The sequence below is a fragment of the Oxyura jamaicensis genome, chromosome 12, assembly GCF_011077185.1.
Source record: "Oxyura jamaicensis isolate SHBP4307 breed ruddy duck chromosome 12, BPBGC_Ojam_1.0, whole genome shotgun sequence".
NCBI classification, from domain to species: domain Eukaryota; kingdom Metazoa; phylum Chordata; class Aves; order Anseriformes; family Anatidae; genus Oxyura; species Oxyura jamaicensis.
In genome coordinates this window covers 20,554,949-20,580,609 of record NC_048904.1, presented here as the reverse complement: position 1 = coordinate 20,580,609, position 25,661 = coordinate 20,554,949, and the positions used below count along the sequence as shown (strand labels likewise).

General features: G+C 42.2%; 1 long non-coding RNA gene across 1 annotated transcript in view; it reads right to left on the bottom strand.

The window, feature by feature from the left end:
- Window positions 1–25,661, bottom strand: part of LOC118173491 — a 45,306-nt gene that overhangs the window by 6,932 nt on the left and 12,713 nt on the right. The window contains exon 3 of the long non-coding RNA XR_004754232.1: window positions 807–900. This is a non-coding gene — a long non-coding RNA (uncharacterized LOC118173491). The remainder of the gene's footprint in view (window positions 1–806; window positions 901–25,661) is intronic.

Sequence of the window (25,661 nt, the reverse complement as noted above, 5' to 3'; positions counted from 1 at the left end):
TTGATACCAGCTGTGACGTTTTGCTTTATTAGACAGAAATTTCAAGTTTTTTTCTAAGCCAAAGGCTGAAGAGATTGCACAGCCAACCAGCTCTATAAATGCAGGGAACTTCATAAAGATTTGGACAGGTTAAAATCCAGAGGTAAACACAACCTTTTATATTAACAAAACAGTAACACAGAATGCCTAAGGATTTTACACAAGGATGGAAGGAGGAGAGAAGGACAGTTCACACATATCAGGAGTGGCTGGTTTGCAAACATATGAAAGCCCTTAAATCCTATTTCTGAAAGGGTTGGTAGCCAACATGCCAGCTGGTCAGAGCTCTGCCTAGGAAGGTTTTTCTTAATGAATTTTTAAGTGAAAGCTCTGAAAGACTCAAAGCTCACATGGAGTGCAATGAATTTGGTTTTACCCAATGCCCAAAGTATATCAACCTAAGCCCTTACAGCACACTTATTAAACACTTGGCTATTCCCCCCCACCCCACCCACCACCACACGAATGTTTTGCTTTTTAGTACAGTAGTTAGCATTATTCCTTACAGAAACAGCTGTAAGTTGATGAGTGGATGCTACATGGCATGTAAATCTGTAAACCATACAGATCCAGAAATGAATCCCAAAACTTTAACCTCTTTGTCTTCTTTCCTTTGGTGACCAATAAGACAAGGCCGTATTATTCTCTCAGGGAGGGGGAAAAAATTAATGCAAAGTTCTTTCCATTATTTATTTTCATTTGATACTTAGCTGCATATTGACAAAGGACCACAGAGCTGGAGGAAAACTGCCTTGCTGCCAGTTTACCGTGAATGTTGAAAACCATCTGCTTTTGAAATGAATGTTCCTTTCCCTCTTTAATAATTAACTCTTGGTGATCAAATACATCCTTCAGTCTGGTCTATAAAGGGGAAAAAGAAGAGAAAGTGCACTCATCCATCAAAGAAAAACACACTGAAAATTTTTCTCTGTAATTCATCTCTATAATCAGAGTAACAGAGCTGGGCCACTAGACAAGGAAAAATATCCTTGTACATGCAGTGTTTTGTGACCTGGATTAGCACAAATTCCAGATGTAAAATTATTTGGGCCCCCAAGGCTGGTTTGGACTTATATCTAAGATAGTTTATAATAAAGACTGCGAAGAAAACCCCAACACAGATGAAACTCCAGATGTGTTTCACAAGGGATCAGCCCCTGGTGAAGAGATCTCAATGGCAGACATAGCTCCATAAATCGTTACTGGCTCCTCATTCACCTCTAACCTTTTGATCTCAGACCATTTCCAACAAGACAGATGTCTGCATTATAAAAGCAGCTGATTTGCTCTGTTCTGTGAGGATGTCAAAGATTAATGGGTCCTTGAAATTTAAATAATTGTCTTTCTGGGTCAAGATCAAGGTGAATGACGTGGGGAAATAAAACCTGCCAGTTCAGTAGATAATTAGAGCATCAAAGGGAAGGTTGGAGGACTGGGAAATCCCACAGCTGCAAATTGCGGAAAGCTGGGAAAGCCAGTGACTGTGCAGTGACAGGGATAGCCCCTGCCCCTTTTTTATTAATTATTTTTGTTATCAACACCCTGAAGCCCTCATCAGTATCTTCTTACAAGTAGAAGAATCTCCTTTTGCCTGTTCAAATAGAATGATAGCAAGTGTTTCTGTAAAGCAAAGAAAAATTATAAAAAGTGTAGTTGAAGAGCCTATACCTAACTAAATGCATGTATGCAAATATCCGTACACAGAAAGTATATAAGGTGGACAGACAGGCTAGAGTTTTTATTAAAAAAATAATTTCTGGTAAAAAAAAGGTATCAAAGTGAGCACATCTAATCACAGACATCAACAATCAGATAGAACATATAATCAACCCTTGCAATTTAGTTAAACAGATGCACATAAACTAAAACTTGCCAAATTAATTAGCACCCCCAGAAAAGCAAAACAGATTTGTATTTGTAACACATGGACCCAGACCAATAAATCACCTAACAGGAAGAAACTACAACGCCGTGTGAGTTGGCGTTAACTGCAGCCTCTTGTGTGTGCCCTGCAACACGCAGCTTTCTGTGAGTACCGCGTACCAGTGGAGCCTGACTTCTGAAATATTTACCAGTTATGCACTGGAAAAGACCTACAAATAAGCTTAACTGAGAATTCATTTACAACATACAATAAGTAATATCTGAAATCTCTCTCTACTGTAGCCTATGCTACTCAAGAGTTGCTCCCACCTTTGTCAATCACTTCATACCACCAGTCCCAGTTCAGAGACCCGGCAGCAACACACTCTTGTTTGCGTTCTGAAAGCAAAATCTTCACTGGCATGGCATGACAGCCAGAATAACACACCACACTTCAGCTACAGCCAAGCAGCGGCTGGGTTCGAGCCTGTTTTCCACAGATGAACAGCTTAACACAGTTGCTCTTGCCCAGCATCTGACCTCCTTGATGGATTCTGTACCCAGACTTTGCAGTTCAGTCCAACATACCTTTATTCCACAAGGTGTAATTCACAAAGAAATATTTCCCACATCATTTACAGAATTGCACGACATAGCTATAAAGTTAAAATAATGGCAGAGGAAAAAAAAAAGAAATTAGAACCTATAATCAGTGAAGAAGAAATATGTTTTCAAATGTGATTTGCAAATAGACAGTGAATCAGTGAGGCAGGGAGACTAGAGGATGCTTCTATAGGAAAAACAGCCAGGGAATGAAAAGTGGGACATTTAACAAGGCATTGCACTCCTTTACTGCTACTTGCATGGACTGTCTTCACTCATTAATCTGCAAATTATTCACTGCTGGATCCTCAGTAAAGTTATTAGCTAGACTTTATTTTTGCCTTCTTTTTTTCATAGACACCCAGGCTGATGTACTGACAATAGCCAGAGGATTTACTATCCCGTGTATCCCAGGGATGTGATGCGACACAAGTGACTCCTCCAGCAGGAGCATCCGAGAGCAGCAGGGTTACACCTGACAGGCCCAGCTCAGAACACCCCTCCCCTCTTGCACACACATCCCGGGATGCACATTTAATGAGCGTGTGTGACCCTTGACTTGCCAATATATACATTACATGGGTAATTACTAGAGGAGTTCTTCACGCACAGGAAAGCGCTCTGAATTGGGCTTGGACTGGTCCTGTACTTCTAAATTCACTGAGGGAAATTTGGGATATACCCAACGCATATTAAAAAGAAGGACATACGATGGCAAACTCAATATATGCGATATAGATACCAGAGCCTTAATAACAGTGACAAGAGGAGTACTACGGACAGTAAGGTTAATCCTAGTGCATCATGCGCTTTACAGAATAAAGTCACTGCAGCGATAGGAGAGGGAGGAGTGGGTGTTCAGTGTGTGTAAGTCTGCTCCTTTCTAAACATGTGGCAACAAGCTCAAGAGCTCAGAGGCCAAGTTCAGAAGGAAAGCGCCATGATTTTAAGGCAGCAGAGGAAGGCAGACCCGAACCAAGGGTGACTGCGGGCAGGAGGGCACGTAGCCACCCTGAGCAAAGCCTGGCCCCACCGTGGGGCACGGGGCACACCAAGCCTCGGGCTGCTCACGCTCACAGGACAAAGGGACGTGTAGCTTCAGGCCACTTCGGCTCAGATTGGGCCCCCTACACACATTTGGGACACAGTTGCTGTGTCTAAGAAACACACACCTATTTTGAGATCTTGGCGATCTTTTCTTCACTTTTTTTGTTGTCACAAAGACATAGTTCCTGGGCACTAGAAGCTAGCAGCTCTGGGGTGGTGCTTTCCAGTGGGCCCGAGCGCACACAGGAGCAGTTGTTCTGGCAGAGATTTTCAGAATGATTTTCAGGTGTCAGCTGGCAGAAAGTCATGGACGTGTTGCCTAAACTCCAGAAATCAAAGTCAGTTCAGTTACCATACATCTTAACCAGCATTCATTCACTGTGGAGTCAACGTGGCATGGCATTCATGAGAAATGTAAGGAAGAGAAAACATAAAGCAGGGTAATCTCTGTCAGGAGCATGTGGAACCTTCCCTGTGTGTCACAGACACTGAACTGTCAGTAGTCTAAAAATAATAAAGGCAGATCTCAGTTTCTGTCGAATCAAACTGACACAAAAAACTTGGATACTGGTGTAAAAGGGGAAAAAAAGAAAAATCAATGTCAATCCATTTCTTCACTCAAAAGTGGCACGCTAACAAGACAATTTGAGCTTTAAGACTGAAAAATGATTTCTATATGTTCTTTAAGTGTGTTCTAGAAGAAACTGAACCAAATAGATAATGTTCTAAATGACTATTTCCTAACTGAAATTTCCATAATTCCTCTATTATTTCCAAAGACAGCAAGCACAAAACAGCAATGAAGCCTACAGCTAAAATTGCTTTTTGACAAAGCAGATAGAAAGAATGACTGCAATAGAGGCAAGTCAGGAAGATTTCTTCAGAGGGCAGAACAACTTTTGTAGGTCCACCTACGATTCCCACCATTAGTCTTCTAGAGCTATGTCCATTTGGACAGAGAGGGCATTTTTCGTTCCAGTGATAGCTGTTGAAATGTTGTGTGGCTGATATTCCATAATTGATGGAGAAAGACAGCCATCGTGAGAAGATGTTTTCTTCATTTATCAGGCAAGAAAGCTTAGGCAAAGGTAAGCTCAAAAGAATGAGTCCCATCCTTAAACATTCAGTAAGATCCCAACGACAGGAGGTAAGACACAACTCTGCAGCTGCATCAGTCTTAAAAATAACAAATATAGTTAGAAGAGCAGCAAGAGAAGAATAGCAATTTAATAACGGTGAGAGTTAAGGACACCAGGAAGAGCCTATTGATTTCCTGAGTTTTAGAGCAGGTCTCGCTTCAGCAGAACACAGGAGGCATTCAACAGTTTTGTCTCCCAAAATCCTCATGCTTTCAGAAAGGTTCAGGCTGCTCTTATGCGTTACATTGACCAGCCATGGAGTGCACAAGCTACCCATACCACCTAATAGCCTCAGCTACTCCTGAGCAAAAGCCTCAGTCTCAGCTTCTTCTTCCCATGCTGGGCAGCCTGGCCCCTGCACCACCAGGGCTAGGAGCTCATCTCTACATATCACAAGGCACTTCCCCAAAGGTTACAAAGGATTTCTAGATACATATTCTAACCTCTTATTTCTGTACAGGAAGAAACCTTCGGTTTCACTAATTGGCTTTATGGGTGGTGAAAGAGCAAAGAATCATCGTGCAACAGGACTAGCAGGCTGGGGCTTCGGTGAGTCCCAGGGCACTAAAACGAAGCTCAGACTGAACAGTGCTTAAGAATGAAAACGTAAGAGGAGTGGGTGTTATTGACTGGTCAAGCCAAGACCTTTAGAACAAACACTTTTGTCCATATTGTTTAGTTTTAGCTGCTCAGAGCACATGTATCCTTCAGGCTGCCTCTGCAGCCGTCCTGTGGTGGTTCAGCATGAATCACTTCCATGCTGATTCACACCACAGCTCACAGGCTGAGGTGGCCAATAATTCAATTAACCTGACTGAATTGAAACTTGTATTTTATCTCAGTAATGAAGTATTTTGGACCTTCATAATTTCCTTTGATTGCTCAGAAAAATTTGTACATAATAACATGATGAGCGGACAAAATTAAAAAGTCATTTTTAACTGGAGAAAGCCTTGCTCAGCCAGGACTGTGGTGTTTGCTGTAGCCTTGGAAAAGATGTGATTCATTTTAGCTTACTCCCCTCAAAGGGGCCACAGTGCTCAGTGATGGCAAAACCTGGTTTCGAGTCTAAACCTTTGGAGCTGAACACACAAGCTTTCCTTTTGCTTGATTCACAGGCAATAAAATAGCAAACGAGACAGAAAACACCAAGTACCATTTATGTAGCTACACTCCAACGAAGGAAATGGAAAATTCTGAAGAACTGTTCACAGCCCCACGCAGCATTGCTCAGGCTGTTATAAATCTTATAAATCATTTCATATGCTGGCAACAGGCAAGAAGGAAAATGAAAATTACACCAACAATGCTCTCCAGCTGGTCAAATAGAGGATATCTTTAATTGCTTGAAGCAGAAAACCACTGTGGCAGAGCAGAAGGCTCCGGCACGCTTCAGGCTGAAGACCCAACTCCATTTAAAGGTAAACTCTGCTACATACATCACGCCAGCTCAAATACAGTTCAAGAAAAAAAGCATTGGAAAAATGTCCTGTCACTGTCTGCCTTTGCAAGGGATTCATCTTTGGATGAGAGATAATTGGAATGCACCACATGTGTATTCACACAGTAATGTCAACTCATTTGATTATTTAATTTTCAAAGTTAAATCTTTCACCCTGTAGTACTTTGATATCTAAAACGTTTTTCATTGCCAAGCTGTACTGAAACAGTTCTAATGTTACATTTTGGCTATAAAAGGAATGGATTGCGAGTTTCCAGAGGCTTTACCCAAAATATTAGGGATGTACATTCATGAAGCCTGAACCACAGAATTCAAATCCAGTTGTAAAAATGGTCCAAACATTTATTTTCATCTAAGATAAGACTACATCACGAAAAAAAAAGGTGTTAAATATATATATACAATATTTTCATTAAGTTGCTTTAATTTCTGCTTTATAATCCAGTATGAACTGAACTCAAATCAAAAATGCAAAACCAGTTTTTGCATTCAGACCAGGATTCAAGGTAAACAAGCCCGTGCTAAAACAGCCAGTGGTTCACACACTTCAACTATGTCGGATAAAATACACGTGGCTGGAAAGCCTGGCACATATGTTTGATGTTAAGAATATGCGTAAACGGTTTGCGGAACTAAGACCTAGCTTACAGTTCATATTCAAACTATGCCAAGTTTAAATGGAAAGCTAAGCTGTTACTGAATTTCTGTTCCCAGCTCATCCCGGTCTCATTGTTCAAACCACCAGAAGCAGCACTGAGCTGCTCAGAGCCCTCTTCTCACAGCTTTGTTCTAAAACAATGCTGGAATCATGAATAAGCAAAACCTGTGGTGAGCAAACACCACAGATAGGATATTGCAGACATATCACTCCTGACAGGGCTAAGCAATAGGTGATACGGATAAGTGGGGTTGGAATAAAATATGATTAAACCAGTCTTTTCCATTCTGTTTTGATTTAAGAGTACAAAGTGCAAACTATTCATCTTCTGCCTAGAAGAAGTAAATCAACTGATAAAGAAAAGTGAGAAGTGGGGTGCCAAGAAAATCAAATCATCACGTGCTGGTAAACTGCTTATGTAAAGCAGGAAAATAGGATTAAATAACAGCACAGAAGTATTGGCCAGAGCAATCATCAGAGTTTACACAGGCTTAGTTCGGGCACAGCAATTAGCATCAGTCCTGGCTGCACCGCCACGAGGGACAGCCGCTGTGCTCCCCTGCTCAGCACAGAGAAAAGGCACCAGGGTTCTCCTGTGGCTCCAGGGAGAGGATTATAGCCAATGCATATTTGTATTTGCTGCTGGCCTGGAGGTCAGTAGTGCTCTAAAGTGGAACCCGCTGCTGTAGGAGGGTAAGCCCAGGTGGGTATCACCCAGCAGGGGACCTGGGCACCTTCGCTTATTCTCACTGGGTGAACGTAAGGGAGGAAGGAAAAAAAGCAACATACTTGTGTTTTTTTTTTTGCAATCCCAAAACAAATACATATATAAACCAGCTTAATATGGGACTGAAAATATATCATAATCCAAAACCATAAATGCATTTGATTTCAAAAATTTGAATTTGTCACGTTTGGTTGTGTGTGATTGTTTCTATGTATTGTAGCGTAGGCTACAATCTCTTCACAAAGCGTTTGCCAGATCTGCAGATAGGTAGGTAGGTTTTTTACCAAAAACAAATGGTAGTTAAAAGTGTTGCCATCTCTATCAGAAGACAAGGCAAAGGACCCTTCCAGGAATAGCTCGCACATCACTACAGACAGATCAGCCCCCTGGTGCAGAAACCACGCTGGCCTCAGGCTGGATCCATAGAACTCCTCTCCCTTCACCCTGGCTGCCTGATGCCAGCAGTATTTACCGTGCCCCAGCTTCACTTGCTCTGCCTGAGTGCACACTGATGAGCGGTCCTGCAGACAAGATTATCCTTTGCAACCACGACATGGCCCAAGCAGCTTGCCCTAGGTCGGGAATTGCCAGGTGGTTTTCTTGTGCTCGTTGCAGCACAACGCAGAGCGGCGCTTACCCAACCTGCGGCACACAGCCCCTGAAGCCGGACAGACTCCCATGCCCAGCACCACTTCTGTTTCTGCCCACAGAAAGCTCTTCCCCTCCTCCTCAGAGAGCATTTAAGAAAGAATTAAGCTGAAAAGTCTGAATGCTGCAAGAAATGACACTGCTTTGTTCCTTCCTAAAATTAATGATTCCATTAAACACACCGCCTCATCCCGTGATGCTCCGGACTCACTTCTGCTGGCATCAGGCTGTTGAGCGCAGACAGCAGCACAGCAAAATGCAACATATTTTAAACTTGTAGGATGAGAAAGCCTCAGTGTTCAAATGAAATCATTACACTGAGGGTAGGCTGTAACACTGAACTACTGAGGAATACACTGCGGAGCCTCCCGAGGAAGGATCAATGTGTCAGCCAGGAAGGGATGGAATCACGAGGCAGAATTGGCATTCTTTAGAGAAATAAGGCAAAATGAGCTAGAAACAAGCTGAATGGGTGAAATGAAGGGGATAATCCTGCGTTTCTCACAAAAGCCTACAAGAAGATTAGTTGCTAGCACCAGCTATATTCTTGCAGCACGGTGGTTCAGGAGTGCTTGATGAGCAATGGGTAATTTTTCTTCCTTCACCAATATCATAAATCAGCAATAACAACGAAAATCCCTGTACCACCAGCACCTTTACTGCATGATTCGCAATACTTTTTGCCTCTGGATTTTAACTACTTCGCAAAAGAATGATTTGATTTTTCAGTGACAGCTGGAGAAACTGGGCCTGGTGGGATGCAGCAATGTGGCCACACGCCGGCGCTGGCAGCCACCACCAGTCCCTGTCTGGCACAGACACAGCACGCAGTGGGCTCGTCTCCCAAAGCAGCACGGACAAGGCTCTCGGCACCATACAGAAGTGGAGATGAGGCCACAGCCTCGAGGAGGCAAGAATGGAGCTGGTCTTGGCAAGTGATGTATTTTGGATAATCCCTCAAGGCTGGAACAGCTCAGCATGCAAGGCCACCTTACAACAGGAAATAAATGGGGCATAACGGGATTCTCAGCCCAGGGCCCATCCCTCTGACAAGACACAAAAAGGTTCTCAGTTGATTGGGTTGGACCATAAGGAGTAAAGCTGGAGAGACCTCACCTTGGGCACTGCCTGACATCTGATCTGCTGCTGACACCGAGCAGAGGACCTGGCCACCGCTGAGAGCTGTCCCATCACTACACCTTCCCCCGTGCTCACTGCAGAACCTCACACGTTTCCTACAGCTGCGTTTTGCAGCCGAAGTGGAGTTTTCTTGAGATTGAAAGGCTGGGAAGGCAAGCAAGCCCCCTTCAGGTTTGTAAATCCAACGTCATGTGCACAGCAGGTCTGTGAAAAAAAGTATTTCTTCATGCTGTTTCACCTGATGCCAGCAGTTACGGTGGCTGGGAAGAGAAAAGAGGGAAGAAACAGAATGCATAAGCCACAAAGGCTCGGAGATGCTAAAAACCCTGCGTCTGCTAGAGGAAACAGCATTAGTATGGATGTGAAAATAACTGCACCAGATCCTAGTTCAAAGGGGTTCTTTTCTCCTCACAAAGCCAATTACACAGCGCAAGTTAATTAGTTCCACCAGGCAGTGGTCTGCACGAAGCAGCAGCCCTGGCTGATGGCTGAAGCACTGACCAAGCACTGATCCAGGGAGGCAATTTCAGAGCAGTAACAGCCATAGCACTTCAAAACCCAAATCATGTGGTTACGTATGAACGCATACAGCTTCCACACGTTATTTTCCATAGTCCCTGAGCTGTGACCTGTGCTAAGTTCGCAGCCCCCCCAGCGAGTCAGCTGTTAGGGCGCGCACCAGCTAATCCTACCGCACCGACCGGACATTAACCTACAGTCAGCCTGGAAAACTGGGAGGCTGAAACGTGGTTAGGGAAGGTGCAGCCACAGGTGTGCTACAGCTATCAGCAGAGACTTTTGCCAGCAGCTTGTCCAAGGCGAATATCCACTTCTCAAGGGGAAGGAGCAGCAGTCAGCGCTGCCAGCAGCACCCCAAGCCACCCACGGGTGGGTGCAGACACAGGTGAGCATTCACAACACTTGCACAACGCTACAGGGACAAGAGCTCATGCTCACACACTGCGCTGTCAGCAGGTGTGATGGAGCACAGTGGTGTTTCCAGTGAAGAAATTGGTGGTTTGGATACGGAACAGAGCTGTATCTTTTTTTCCCTTTCTGTATCCAGAAACTTCTGGTTGAATAATCCCATCCTAAAGCACAGTTTGTAGAGTACTTGGCATTAATTCCGCAGGCGTGTTGCCATGAGCATTCAATCACAGTGCTCAATTACACAGCAACTGAATGCTGACACCTACTGACACACCAGGCCCTCCGACTGCAGCAGCGCTGCCGAGACCTGGCTGATGTGCATCACGCGTGGGACTCACCGAAGTATCTGCAAGTCCGTGCTGTATCAGAAGGGAAACCTGAAGAAACGTGGTGATTCAGCTACCGGAGTCATTCAGCATTTCCGTGATCTTTCGGGAACAGAAATAATTCTTCCGTTAGGTACATGCTCAAAGATGATGCCAGGACTTTGAAAACAAATAATGAAACACATTAATCTTATTATCATTAGCCTGGATTGGAACAACACATCTGATGAACTCAGTCCATTGTCCAGCAACTACACAAAATCTTTGCTAAATCAAGTCTTAGTAAGAACTTGAAAAATAATTTCAAGTATTACTGATTTTACTGAGCTAGAACTAATTTCCTCCATATTGCACCACCTAAAAAATGCAGATTTACACAAAAGTATACATAAAAATAAAGCAAAGGAGATCAGAGCAGTAATAATGAATTATTATTATAGGATCACCAAATTGACTGTTAACTCTATCCATCTTGGTTGTAACAGTGTTGATTTGGGAGAAAAAAATGTTATTGCATTAACATCGAGAAGAACTGTCTGCAATAATTATTTCATCTTTCTGTGCAAGTGTACATGAGAACTTCTGCAGCTGTTACATGGGGTTTTGCTATTATTACTGTAAACTGCAAACTCTGACACAGAAACACACACAAATTCCTTTTTTTTCCTCCTTTCTTGAAATAGAACAGGGAAAAAGCCCTCTGTTCTCTAACACCTCCTTAGCAGATGGCGATGGAGCTGAACACCTCCCACACCCAGCTGGAGGGGATGCCAGAGGAAAATTCCTCCCCCACGCCCGGCTGAGGAAGGCAGCACGGAGCAGGGGAGGCGGTGAGAGCCCCGCAGGGATGCCACAGGGAGCCCCCGCACCGCCCATGGCCCCCAGCTGAACAGCCTTCCACTTCAGCTGCTCTGGACCAGATTTTTTCTTTCTTAGCTCACTCCTGAAGTCAAAGATGCTGTCCTTCTCTCCCTGCCTGGATGCTCGGCCCTCGCGCAGGCACCCAGCATTATCCTTTTCCCTCTTTTCCTCTTGAGGCTTTGCCCTTCTTCATGGGAGGGATTGAACTTCTCTGCCATTTCTCAGAATCACAAGCTTTTCGACATGCAGACTTTTTTTTTTTCTTCCATGCAGACCAGTCTGCTCACATCTTGCTTATGACAGAGGAAAGAAGAGGAAGACGCCTGCTGCCCAGACTGTAGCACCACCTGGGGTACTGGGTACCGTGTGATGAGGAACCTGCACTGCTACAGCCATTTTTTATTTTTATTTTTTAATTACCCTCATCAGCAATTAAGTTTTAGCCATCAGGTCAGATGAACACTCAGTATCCACTCCTAAAAATTAATCCAACATGAAAAAGCAGTACTAACTCAAAACTAGGATTTAACACACTGAAGTCCTACTGAAGCTCACTCCTCTTTTGCTGGGACCTTTCCTCTGGCTTTCTGAAGCATCAGTAAAGCAATGCCTGCTGGCTCTGGACTCCGCACAACCAAGAGAAGACCACATTCAAGTCTTCCCCAAAGCATTTTATTTATTTTACTCAGCACTCTGAGAATATTCTACGTTCCATAAAGCATAAAGGTTTTTAGGTATGTTATAACATGTGGCTTTTGTAATAATTCTCCATGAACATAAATTATCCCCCAACATGAGCTGCTGCTGTATTCAAGGAACTCTACTGCAATCAATAATTAGAGACCAATTACAGGGCTCTAAGTGCAACAGAAGATTTCTCCTGTGACTCGGGTGTCTCTATGCCTCTATTATCAGCATTTGTAAGTCTGGTAGTCTATCTTAATAATTCTTAATGTATGAATAGAAAAACGCCTAAGGCCTTATTCAATTCCCATTTATGTCCAAGGAAACCTGCCTGTTTAAATTATGCAGAAGTCCTATTTCTCCCAAAATGCACTTTGTTTTATGGCTAATGTGTATTTGTACAAAATCACATCAATCTCATTTTTGAAACAGGTAACCAAGTAATGCTGCACATTGATTCAGCTCTGACACCAATTCTGCTTTTATTTTTCCCCAAGATGTGATTTATATTTTTTTCCCCATTTCTTTATTAATAAATTCCAAAGAACAGCGAGAGTATTGGCAGGCCCCTTTCTCAAGGGTGACCACAGGCCTACCATGATGGACGCTTTCATGCTGCAACTTCGCGTTCAGCCCGGGACTATTGACCAACTCCTCTGGAGGCATAAATCAAAACTTTCTTAGTGCCACGGTCTGCTTCACTCTTAATTTCTCATTAGAAAAGTTTAAGTGGACTGGGAATACTGGGGGATTGAGCAACATATATTTGGCTGTAGAGATATTTTTTTCCTCTTTAGTTGAAAACCAGGTCTGTCAGCTGCTCGAGCCATGACCACCACTTAACTCTGGGTACCAATGTCATTTTGCCTCATTTTCTGTCATGGATATGGGAATTTCTGTGCTCTGTTAATGTGAGAAGCAGCCCTGGAATTTCTGTAAATTCATATATATATTTTTCATGTGTAAGAAGACAACCTTACCAGTCTGTAATTCCAAGATACTGTAGTTGGAGCTAACTGCTCCTCAGACTCCAACAAACAAACAAGCAGTTTTGGGGCTCACTTTTCAGTAACACAGACTATTTTCGGAGTGGTGGTTTTGAATACAAATGCAACAACTTCTGAAGAAAAGTGTCTCAGGACGTAATTTAAATACAGCATAAACAGGTACAAGTCCAATAAAGTTTCTTCCTCCCACAACACAACCAGTCACGTAATAAAAGCTGAAGCACACAAACAATGCTGCCTACTGATAAAAATAAAATAAAATTGCATCACTGAATAGCCTCCCTGGAAGGCACGCACGTTTCAATAGCAGAGCAGGTCATGAACTAACAACCTTTGCAAATGCCCCCAAGTTTGGTTAAGTTAAGTTAAAAATCAGTTTACCTTTGTTGCAGCTTTTTAAGGAGGAGTAGAACACAAAGTGTCAAGGAGCACACACCCATAGACACCTTGGTCTGCGGGCACGGCAGGGCACAGCAGTGACATTTTATACAGAATGGTCAGAAATTCCATTGCCACGTTGCTAAGTCAAGTATATTTAGCACATCTGAATGATTTTAGTCAAAAAAAATTCAACTGAATCACAGAGCCAATGAAGTTTGTTTTTAAACAAACGGTATCGTTTGGTTCAAATTTACATTTCCAACAAAACAAAAATCACAGAATAGGGGAAAGCATATACTGTTGTCCCATTTCCAAATTACTTTTCAGCAACTTATCTTTTTCTACGGACCCAGAGAAAATGAAAGCAAAAGATAGCGAGTTTCCCAACTCAGCACTTGCGACTAGGAGGCCCGGCCCAATTTAGCCATCAGCGCACACTGGTTGTGCTAAGAAGGGTTAGTCCAGCCTAATAAAATGCTTCTTTTCCTCTCCTTTGAGCCCCGCGTTTCAGTGCAGATGAGTGAGCTTCCTATTTGCCATAATGGAAATGGAAGAGAGCTGCTACGCCTTCCCCCGGCAGCTTTCCCAGACAATTGCACAACCTCTGATACAAGCCCTTGTATGACAACAAAGTATTAATTCTTTTATTTCTGCTTTGGAGCAGACAAATAAGGGTTTGAATAATTCAGGAAGATGATTCCCTAAATCACTGTAAGAAAAAAAAAAAAAGTAAAAAAGAAAAAGAAATTAAAATGGATACTGGAAGTGAAAACGCCTAACAGACATACTGTCTTCTCTAAATTACGCTTTGCACCTTCTCAGCCACCTTTGCTTATCTGTATTGTTCCTGGGAAAAAACTGCTCATTTACTGACGCCTGTATCTGTGATAAAGTGTGACTGAAAGCTTACCGTGTCAGATAAAGAGCGGTTATCACAGCTTGATATTGAGCTTGGAATTATACTGTATAATATCCTCTCCAAACAACTTACCTTTAATATGAATTTATGAATGGTCTTTGCTAGATCTGAGGATAAACTTGCAGTAATAGGAAAAAAGTATATAAGCTGATGGATGGCCTATCATTGATGAGGGTTAGATACATTTATGTTGTACTGGGAGTTTCGTGGATCAGGAGAAATCCCTTTACACTGATTAAATGTCACAGATAAATGTTTTCAATTTTCAAATAATTTATCCTTCTTTCCTTTCAGTTTCAAACCAGGGGAATTGAACTGATCAAGACCAGAAGCACATTAATATTTTCCATATAATTGCCTGTGGGAGTGGAAGAAGCCTCTAAACATCATTTCTAAGCAGCAATGTCCTCTTCAGCCTCATAGCTGTACTCCTGTACAGGGAGGGTGCTCTACAGGACCTAACACACAGGTAGGAAAGGAGTTTAAATATTCATAGCTGTCATCATACAAAAAAATCAAACCAGCAGCCTGGTGGCCCACCATGCCTCAGAAAACTCAGGAGAGCATCATCACTAAAGCAGCTAATTCAAAATGCCAAGTGCAAGAGGAATCGAGCAATTATGCCTATGTAGTATGAAGAGAAAACAAACATATTATATCTCCTGCAAGTAATGGAAAACTACAATTCTTTTCCGTCTTCTTTCCAATGATGGCTCAGCCATCAAATTACATACGCTGATCCCATAAATTCACACGTCTCCTTGGGAAGTAAGGAGAAAGCTGGGGTACCTTTTCACAAGGGAAGAATATAATTTCATAACAGTAGTTTCTTTACTACCTCATTAATAACTTAGCTCCGTACAGGAATACAGTAATGCAGTGTCACTTTTGCAGCTGTGACAGTACAAAGATAATAGCAAGGAGAAGTTTGCAGAGAAAGAAAGCATGTTTTGTTAGACCAGCTGATACAGCTAGAACAAAGGGGTGAGTCTTAGGCACCCAAGTCTTCTGGGTTTTGGTTTGTTTTCTTATCTACTAAAATGTACTACCCTTCTCTTTGCTTAAGAATATGTAGGTGAAGAAGTGAACTCCAAGCCTTTGGTAGATCCCTTGTGCATGACATACCAGGGTTGATCCCCAAATCCTGGAGTTATGGAAATCACAACCTTATTTTAAATGATTCTTCCACATCTTCAGATTGGAAAACAAAGGGTTAATTTGGCTTAATAGGTGTTCACCGCTGTGTGTTCGAACTCTTATTATTATACCTTCACCATAAGAACAGAAGTATGCAAAAGCAATTATGAAATCTGTTTCAAAGGCTCAGGCATTACCTTTTTAATTGATTCTAAGAAAAAACATTTTACTTTGGGGCAATTTCAATTTTTTGTTCTTTGACAAAAGGAGATACACAAAATCTTTTTAGATTTTTAGACAAAATAGGCTATAACAAATCTACCATTTATTAATTTCCAATATTTTAAACGTTCGCAGTCATCTAACTTGCGGCTGAAGCTATCACAAGAATGCCCAAGGTGCTGGTAGAAGTTCACACACTAAACTTCAGATTCAGAGGCCAAATCCATCAATTCCCACCCAGATTCAGAAGTTCCAACTCCTAATTTAAAACCTCGTGGCTGTCGCTGGTGACGTGGTTAGGTGACGTCCACACGCCCCCCGTCGTGCGTTGTGTCATCCCTGGTGGGCAGCCCGCCCGCGGGGAAGGAAGCGCACCTTCCCCACCCAGGCATCGCTTTTTGTAGCTAACAGAAGAGGATCACAGATGGTGTGTAGAAAAGGCTGAGGGGAGGAAGAAACCACCACACACACACAGAACGGGAGCAAACAGCTCTCTATGGCCACTGAGAAAAGGGTAAGAAGAATTATCAGACTATGCACTTGGCAAAGCTCTCCAACTGCAAGGACAGGCTCTGGACAGCAAGTCCATCAGTGGAGAGGCTCTTTGGTTGCTTGAAGCAGCCACACAATTATCAGTTAGGAGCAGTTTTACGGTAATTTGAGTGAAAGTGAAAAAGAAAATCCACATTTCTTAATGACAGGGCGGGTATAACAAAGTATACTTCTGAAACACTATTTATTTGCCATTTTATAATCACAGCTCAAGGCACAGATGCATAAACATCCCCAAAAAGCCTCTTCTAATCGTTTGTTTTTTACATTCTGTGCCTCAACGTCCCCGCCAGTTAAACAAGGTTAATTTTTGAGTGCATTGCAAGGGTACTGTGAGTACTGCTACGATACCGCAGATACATTAACAAATTACTTCTTATTGTGATGCTCAGATATGACATTAATAGAATCTGACATCAGATGGAGGAAAAACTCTGAAGATCCAGAATTTTAAGAAGGAAGTCATGAAGTCTTGAGCAAACCCAAGACTCCCCAAAAGCTCGACTACCCCACTCTGCGAGCCTCCTTAAGAGTTGTGGCCTCCTGACACAGATTTACATACTGCTCCCATACAGGATTTTTTCCTTCCCTGGAAGTGGAGATAAATTTATACAACCATAGAAATACAGGGCTAAGAGGTCTACCAGGAGGTCATCTAGACCATCTCCTCTATACTGCAAGAAGAAACAAACCATCTTGAAATTCAACAGGGAAAGAGATTTCAGAGCTTCTACTCAACAACAAAATGTGCTTCAAACTTTGAAAGCCACGAACTCAGAACTTCTGTGAAGTCTTCCTATGGCTCTGAATACAATTCATCATCACAAATAATATTTTAGGATTATCTGACAACTGGAGAGTATTTACATTTATACACAAGAGAATAATGAGTTCGTACAAGTGGTCATAGTTGACTGAACAAAATAACTTCAGTCAGGTACGTAATTAATCCTTTTATTACTCTGATGAATCAGCTGCTCTCATCTGTAGCAAAAACACCCTTCATCATTATTTTGTTCTGCAGAGCAGACCACATTGTTTGGATGGCACATTCAAATGGAGATCAAGTACACTCACCTACAATTTAGAAGTTACATCCAAATAATTCAAGCACTTTTTTTCCACCTAAGTAGAATTTCATAAAGTAAAACCTGCAAAGCATGGATGTTTAGTGCTTCCTGTTTGCTTGCAGAGGTCAAGCACTCATCTAACCCGTGCATTTCCAATACATGAGACATTCTCCAAACTTTTTGTTGCCAAGAAGTCAAGATGCTCAGAGATGCAGTTGGGAAAACAGGAGGAGCCCAGACAAACACTTCTACTGATGGCTGAAGTTACTTAACAAAATAAAAGGAAAACGTTTTCTGAGACCTTTTTCTCAGCAGTGGGACTATGATGCCCCCTGTCCACATCCAAGGAGAAAGGAAACAGAGTTCTGGAGACAAGGGGTAGGAGGAACACACGCAGGGACACGTGGGCCAGGAGTGGGAAAGCCAAGGCACAGCACAAGCGAAGACAGGAAAGCAACAGGGAATAGCAGGTAATAAAAGAAGAGGAAGACAAAAACAAACATCCCTTCAACTATTCTCCTACTAAAAGTGGTTACAAACACTGTGAAAATACCTGCTTTAATTTTGCAATAAAATATCTGCTGTGGTTACTACAGCCATCAGATGTAGGCCAGGGAGAAGAGAAAGAGTCATCAACCTGCTATAATGCTGTCCTGATTATGAAATCATTTTAGAGAAGTAGCACTGAAAACTTCCCAACACACACAATTTTCTCAGGAGTAGCCATAGTAAACATACCGTGGGTTGTGAGGCAGCAAAGTGAAGTTAGATTTATATTGCAAATCTCGAGTGGACACTAGCAACCCAGCGGTTTTCTGCTCTTTATTTCCTCCAGTCCTTTTTAAGAGTCTTTTCATGGAGAATAGACACTTGCATTTATAGTAAGGTCATGAAAAAAAGAAATATCTGCTTTAGGTTCGTTCATCTCTGGCTTAGGCAAGTCTCTTCACATGTTGCATCACTGAGCACTTTCTCCTAAAGTGCCTACCAAGCCTCATCGCCAACACAGTAGGCAGCCCTGTTACTGGGACAGCTGTACACAGATGGAGTGGCTGGAGTACCAAGTCTTGACATGTTTTATGAGTTAATTTAGTGTTATTTAGTGCACCACACAGCAGCACTAAATCTTCACATCCTTTTTAGTGCTGTAAGTAATGCTTTAACTTCTGGGTAACCGTACAAGCTGGTGTTAATCCCTTTATATTTATTTGTTTAATACACAGGGGAGCTGCAGAGTACATTCTTTGTAAAGGATGTGCATCTTAACGGCGGTGCAACCACGAGAAATCTAAGCAAACTTATTAAGCTCTTTTTTCAAGACACTTTTCCCAAACAATTATAGGTAAGACAACAGGAAATAAGTGAAAAACAAAGACCAAAAGCCCCAAATCCATTAAGAGCTCTTGCTTTAAGGATGGCTATTTTATTTGACAACCAGATTAACAGCTTCTCCACTGAGCACACAGCATTCCTTGTCACCCAAAACCCATAGTTGCTAAGGGAGAGGCAGGGTAACTCCTGGATCTTCCCCTGCCTCTCCCTTATCCAAACACACCAAGGACACTTCCCCCCAAAATTCTCTGATCTGGGGTAAAATAAACTTTAAGATGAGTATGAATTAGTGTATGCCAGTAAGAACCGCATCACAGTAGGTGTTAGTTCAGCCTGTCTGATCAAAACCCTACCAAGTGGTACACACACATCCTATGTAGCTCTAACTCATTATGCTGCACTCCTAATAAATGATACAAATCGAGTAACACTTGATGAATCACAGAAAATGTTCTTAAACGTGAACTAGCAAAGTCTATAAATACTACAAAATCTCTCTGGCATTTAACTATGCTGTTTGAAGCTTCAAGTCTGAAGTGTTCCCTAAGCCAAGGAATGTTGGATAGATGGACTAACAGATGGACAGAAAGGTCCATCCAGTACATTATCAGCTGCCATCCCGAGAATGGCAGGCAGCTATTATAGCACTCAAAGGAATTTTCCACCCATCTGTTCTTAATAAAATTACATGATGATGTTCTGAATCTAATCTTTTTTAGTTCCACTGTTCAGTGGCATAACTGAAAAGTTTATCCTGAAAAAAAACACAGTTTACAGATTGTAAGAAACTCATGTCACCACTGCTGTTTGTTCCATTAAACAAACTCTCCCCCTCCCCTTTTCTAATTTATTAGTAGGAGTTATTGCGCTTGAATAATCTCAGCAGAACCATTTTATTGTTCTATTGCTAGCGGTGAAACTAGAGTATTGTTGTTCAGTGGCATCAGTCTTATATTGGGAAAACGTTGATGAAATTGCCCAAGAAGCCATAGCACATCGTGCATTTAATGGTAAGTGGATTTTATACTCCGCAGGAGGTTATCGCCAACCAGGGGAGAAGCGGTTACACGTCTCCTGCTACACAGGGACAGCAAGGAAAAAGGACAACACGGATAAACTTTGCTGCTGTTATCCTGTTTGCATGCGGGGAGAATTCCTACACCCATAATCCCCTGTGAAAGGGTCTTTTACCTGAATTTACCTAAGTATTTCTCCCATTTTGCCTTGGATCCCTGTTCCTTGAAACAGTCAGAGCTAGATACATAATCAGCAGAAACACAGGGTACAAGAAAACAGCAGTAACCTCAACAATCTTCAAAAGCTTTGGAAAATGCAATTTTCTCTTAAAATACACTGAAGGTATCACTGGAACAGTTCAGGACAAGAGGAAAGTTCATCCTGAGCCCATAAGTAGTGAGGATTTCCCCAAGAATTTCCCTTCTTTTATTTCCTCTATGTGCATAGAAAGCACATTCACATATGTAAGACCCTAGACAAATCTTCCAAGCAGACTCATCTGCAACCACTAGGTTCTCACCAATAAAGTATTCTCCAATTAGAGTAACAAGAAGCAGCACTGTTATATTTTAAGTTTTTCTCTTCAAGCCCATCCCACTTTCAGCTGGTGCCTGTGACCACACAGGTTTCCCTGCTCAATCAGCCGGGTTCAGATGAGCCTTTAGCATCTGCCCTTTGATCTGAGATGCAAATCCCATCCAATATGCCTTTTCTGAAGGAGCAAACATGATTCTACAAGCATTAAAGAAAAGACCTCACCGACGTACTGGAGCCCATCCTATGGGAACTTTGAGCTTGCCCAAAGTTAAGCAAACGTAAGAATTTAAGCGAATACTAGCTTCCTAAAGAGCATCTAGCAATTAAAAACAGCACCACCAACCTGAAAGCAGCCTGCTGTAAAACTGCAGGCCCTGCTGGTGCCTTTGAGCAGCTCCCCTACAGCCAGCAGCACGTGCTGTGCCCCAGCAGCCCGGCTGCCCTCACCAGCCAGCCCCGAGGAGCCCTGCTGCAGGGGACACGGCTGGTGAGAGCATCACTGCACACAGCGGGGTTCTTAGGGCTTGGTTTGGTGGGGAAGGGGGAAGTTTTCCCCCCCCCAGTATTATCTTATTTAGTCAACTAATTTTTGTCATATCTCACTACACAACTAGAGACTGTTTACTAAGTTCAGCGTCCTGAAGTACTTCTTTAAATCTGGGTCATGCACACCACAAAAAATATGAGTTTATTGAGTGAAGTTTAGGGGATGTAATAGCCACATGCCTTTGTTAAAGAAAAAAAGCCATTTAAACATCTTTTAATTGAACAATTAAATTATTTACTTGCTTAATAGACAGTGCAAGACTTAAATTTCTTAGTTTAAGTCCTTTATAGGAAGAATAAACCTTTAGCCTGCTTTTTATAGACTTCCATGATTACTCCTGCAGTACTATCAGGAGACTGGATCAAAGAATGCTATGCCAGTATTGAACTGGGAAGCTGTTACTGGAAATACCATGTATGATTAGGAAATCATTAATAAGGGAGATTTATAATGCTTACGGAACATTTTCAAATGCCCCATGACAGGAGAACCACCACAGGACCTGAGCCCTGCAACTCTCCTCTCCTGCAGGCCTTCGGGCAGCGAGGAGGACAAGGGGCCGGTGGCAGCACCGTGTCACGCAGCTGGCAGTGTCCACTTGCACGTTTTTGCCAGCACCAACCTCAGCCTCAGCCCAAGAGTCACGGATTCAAAGAGGTGCCAAAAACGATCGCGGAGGTGACAACCAGAGATGCAAACCGGCATTTGAAGCAGGACAGAAGTCCACAAACAGACCAGAAGTGCAGCTTCTGCTAATAGAAATGTCAGGATGTACTGCTCAGATTAGCTTGCTGTAGGGCGGTTATCAGCTCAGCCTGCTTTTAACAAAATAATGTCATAAGAGGCAAACACAGATGTAGATACCTCGGGGAATACACTGGTAACCAGTGACACATATGAACAGCTTTGAAGAACTGACCTTTAGCCAAGTTGGGTGGATGCTTGATTTGACTCTCAGCCCTAAATCACTGTGGAGAAAAAGATTACCTTTTGCCTTTTTGCTCTCTAAACTTTACACAGAGGAAAAAAATGCTCTTTTTAGCTTTAAGTCTACATTAATTGCAAGCCAAAAACACGCATACAAAAATGTCATCTTAGAAAGAATATGAAGCTCTTGAGAGGTAAACTATGTGATAAAAGACTGGTTCTAATTAGTTTTAATTAGAAATCCGCAGTAAATTTACATGAATTATTTAAGTTCATCTCAGAAGATATGCATTTTTTAGGGTAGAAAAGAAAAAGTGGTGTTTTCCTCTGTATTCACTCTACTCTCATCAGCAGCAGATACCTGATCAAAGGATCTTCTCCTGAATTGCCCACTACACAATGCTAAGACATTTCTCAGAAAAACAGCATACAGCAAGCATAACAGTCTGCATGCATACTGCTGAGACTCATGAGATGCAGAGCTGAATAATTTAGGTTAGGAAGATACATATCTATTTCTAGTCTAAAAAACCAAAATAGAAATACAAAGCCATGCTACATCAGCAAACTCAGCCCTACTCAGTATTTAATTCTGATGGTCGGTAAGGCCTAGTGTACATAGGCTTGGATTAGTTCTCTAGGATCCATAACATTGGCTGTTACATTAGCAGACCCTGAGAGAAAAGGTGCTAAGTAAGCCATTGTTCTCATCAAGATAAAAGTGAAGAACTTAAGGATGCATGGGCTTAGATAATTACGTGTGAAGATTTTGTGATATCCAAGGACATGTGATACACATGGGACAGCATGAGCTTCCCTCATACAATCTTGTTTATGAGCCCACCTCTTACATGTGCCAGAAAATCCCACCTGAGGACACATGATAATTTTTTTCACACGCACATTAAGGGGTAGGTTCACAAAAGCCAACACCATGTGTAAGCTGGCATTACTGCATAAGCCATGTGTGGAAAAATATTTTCCAGTATCACTATAACTACACAGGTGCAACTGCTCTGTTGATTTCTTTACATATACACACATATTTCAAACATGATAACAAAAACTAGTGTTTTAATTTGTCCATTGGAAGCCCCAACCTGTCACTAACACCCATTGCAGCATTTTGCCTTCTCTTTCAACAGCAGCATCTCAATGTCAGCTGCAGAGGCTGAATATACATCAGTGTTTTGATTAGAGGGAGCATGGATTTGAAACAAACCCTTTAATCAATCCCAATTACCAGATATTAATTCAATTCACAGCAGAGTTTTGGCGTACGCCAACTAGATTCCTTTAAGAGGAAATTTAATTAGTAGCTTCATTCCAGAGGTTAAAGAAAAAAGGCTGTGTGGACATTTGGATCACATCAAAGAAGACACATAAGGTACCTAAGATCCCAACCTGTCCCTGGTCCTTCAGGCAGCTTTGAATTATGTGCATATTTTTGTCCTGGAGCGAAGTGACCCATTCATGGAGATGCATCCAAAGGTCAAACAAGAACTGATATTCCAGGTTTCCCAGTTCAGCGGAAAACCCTAGTGAGAGGTCTGGGTCCTCAGTCTTGGCCTCCCTGCATGCTCGTGATGGGACTTCCCAACCACCCCCAGACCCCTCAGCTACGAAGCAGAGGAGCAGCCCAAGGGGCTGCTGAAGGATGCCTGCACCTGAGCACATCGGGCAGTCCAGAGCACTGCATGACAGTGAGGCAGTGAGAGACCGGGTGCCAAAAGCACCCCAACAGCCCTCACATGAGGGCATTACACAGATACTATTTTTTAGTGCATTCGTAACGTGAGGACCTGGCAGAGGTCAGCCTTGCTCAAGCACGCTGCCTGTTACAGGCAGGCAGAATGCTGTGGCCAGCACGGGTACAAGTGGTTGTGACTTGCCCTTCCAACAAAGGACTTCTGTGCTTCACCTCTGACACTGTCAGCACAGACCACTGCAGAGATCAGTGGGAAATTACGCTTAAGTGTCATCCAGAAGCAACTGCTGCCACGAAGCTCACCTCTGGCTTCACGAAGAGGGCAATGTTGATGCAACGTCCCCATTTTGCAGACTGACACTGATTGCCTTGTGTCTCGTCTGGTTTACAAAGATGTCTCTGACTATAAAAAACATATGACAATGATAAAGAAAGTATGTGCAGAACAGAGGGTGCATCTACATCAGTATTTCAGTTCAGCTGAGAAGTGTGCTTCTGCAGATAATTTCCTGATCATCCTTACCTACCACGCTTTGGCTCCTGTCTTGGAGCAGCCTCGGTACATGAAGCAGATCGCCTTTGGCCGATGGTAAGCTGGAAGAGACACTGTAAGAGCGCATCCAACGAGCTCCTGCTAACAGGCTCTTGCTCCAGGGCACCAGACAGGAGCTGGCCTTGGATGTCAGGTCCCTGCACACTCGCCACTACAGCGTTTCACCACCTCCTGGCACAGCCAGACTTGAGTGGCCTTGAAGAAAAAATACCAGAGTGAAATAAAGCTTCCACACTCAATTCTCTTTCTTTAATTTAGTGGTATATAATACAGCAAATAAAAAAGAATGCAGTACCGATATGCTACAGAAAATTCATGAAGCTCTGATGGCAAATGCGTGTTTTTGGTAGGTATATAGACGCCACATGGAAGTAAAAAAATAAATGCAAGTTAAAAAAAGCTATTAAGCCCAAATTAAAGGTTATTTACCTGCCTACCACACCACACACCAATAGAGAATTAAATTATTAGAGCAGAAAATCGTACATAATTTACCCAAATTCCAAGGTAGTTTGAAGGAAGGTTTCGGAGCATCTGTGAATTGAAACCTCCACGTGAGCACTGGTTCTGTGCCAGAGGAACATTAACTCAGTGCCAGGCCCTTCATTGCAATCAACAGCATAAAATTATCTTCATCTTAGACAAGGTAATTGGACATGAAAACACTATCTTAAAATTGAAGCGAGGCACAAGGTATTCCCTCTGGGCAGGCTGCAGCCCAGGCAGTTCTGACACCCCCTGGGGGCTGCCAGTGAGCTCTGGCACTTGGTCTCATCAGCCCAAGTGCCTGACAGCGAAACCTTTAAAAAACTTTGGTGAGCAAATAGTTTTTCTATGTGCATTGTTTGAAATTCTCTCTAGAAACCTTACAAGGATAATCCAGCCCACTATGGTGTTCCATAAACTTGCTCAAGGGGTATAGCCCAGCTGTCAAGAGAAATGTTTAAGAAGTATTTATAAAATTTTAAGGGACAACTGACAGGCAATTATTCCTTATTACAGTGGATCCTCTTTCCTGATAGTTCACAATTTATATACTTAGATAAATCTAAATATTTTCCTAATTACTATTTGGAACAGGAGTTGTATGATTAGTTGGATAATTGCTTTAAAATATGCAATTAAATTTTCATAATGTATTCATTATTCTCTTAACATAGTATTCTTGAAACATAATTTTCCATTGAGAACTTATTTCTATATTAATTTCCATAAGACAGACAGTTTTAAATTAATATACTTCCTACTTACTATATAAAAATTCATTTTCCATTAAATCAGAATGAGTAATTTGCAATGAATAACTTATTTGATGGGTTTCGTTTTTTTCCTTCCCCCCCCCCCCCATTCTTACAAGATAGAAAATATCCTTGTTCATCACTTAAGTTAATTCCAATCTCATCTGCAAGTCTTGAAAAAAGTGTTATGAGTAGTTTAAAATATTCAGGTTTATTCTTTTTTCCCCCTAATAACTAACAAAAAAGTAACAACCTTGTATTCAAAACAGTTAAGAAATTAACACTTTGTCAATGAGGCCAGCTAAATGAGTGGAATTCAACTATTCTTCACATTTTGGTTTCCCCTTGAGCAATTAAAAAATAAAAACAAAAAAATCTTACACACCT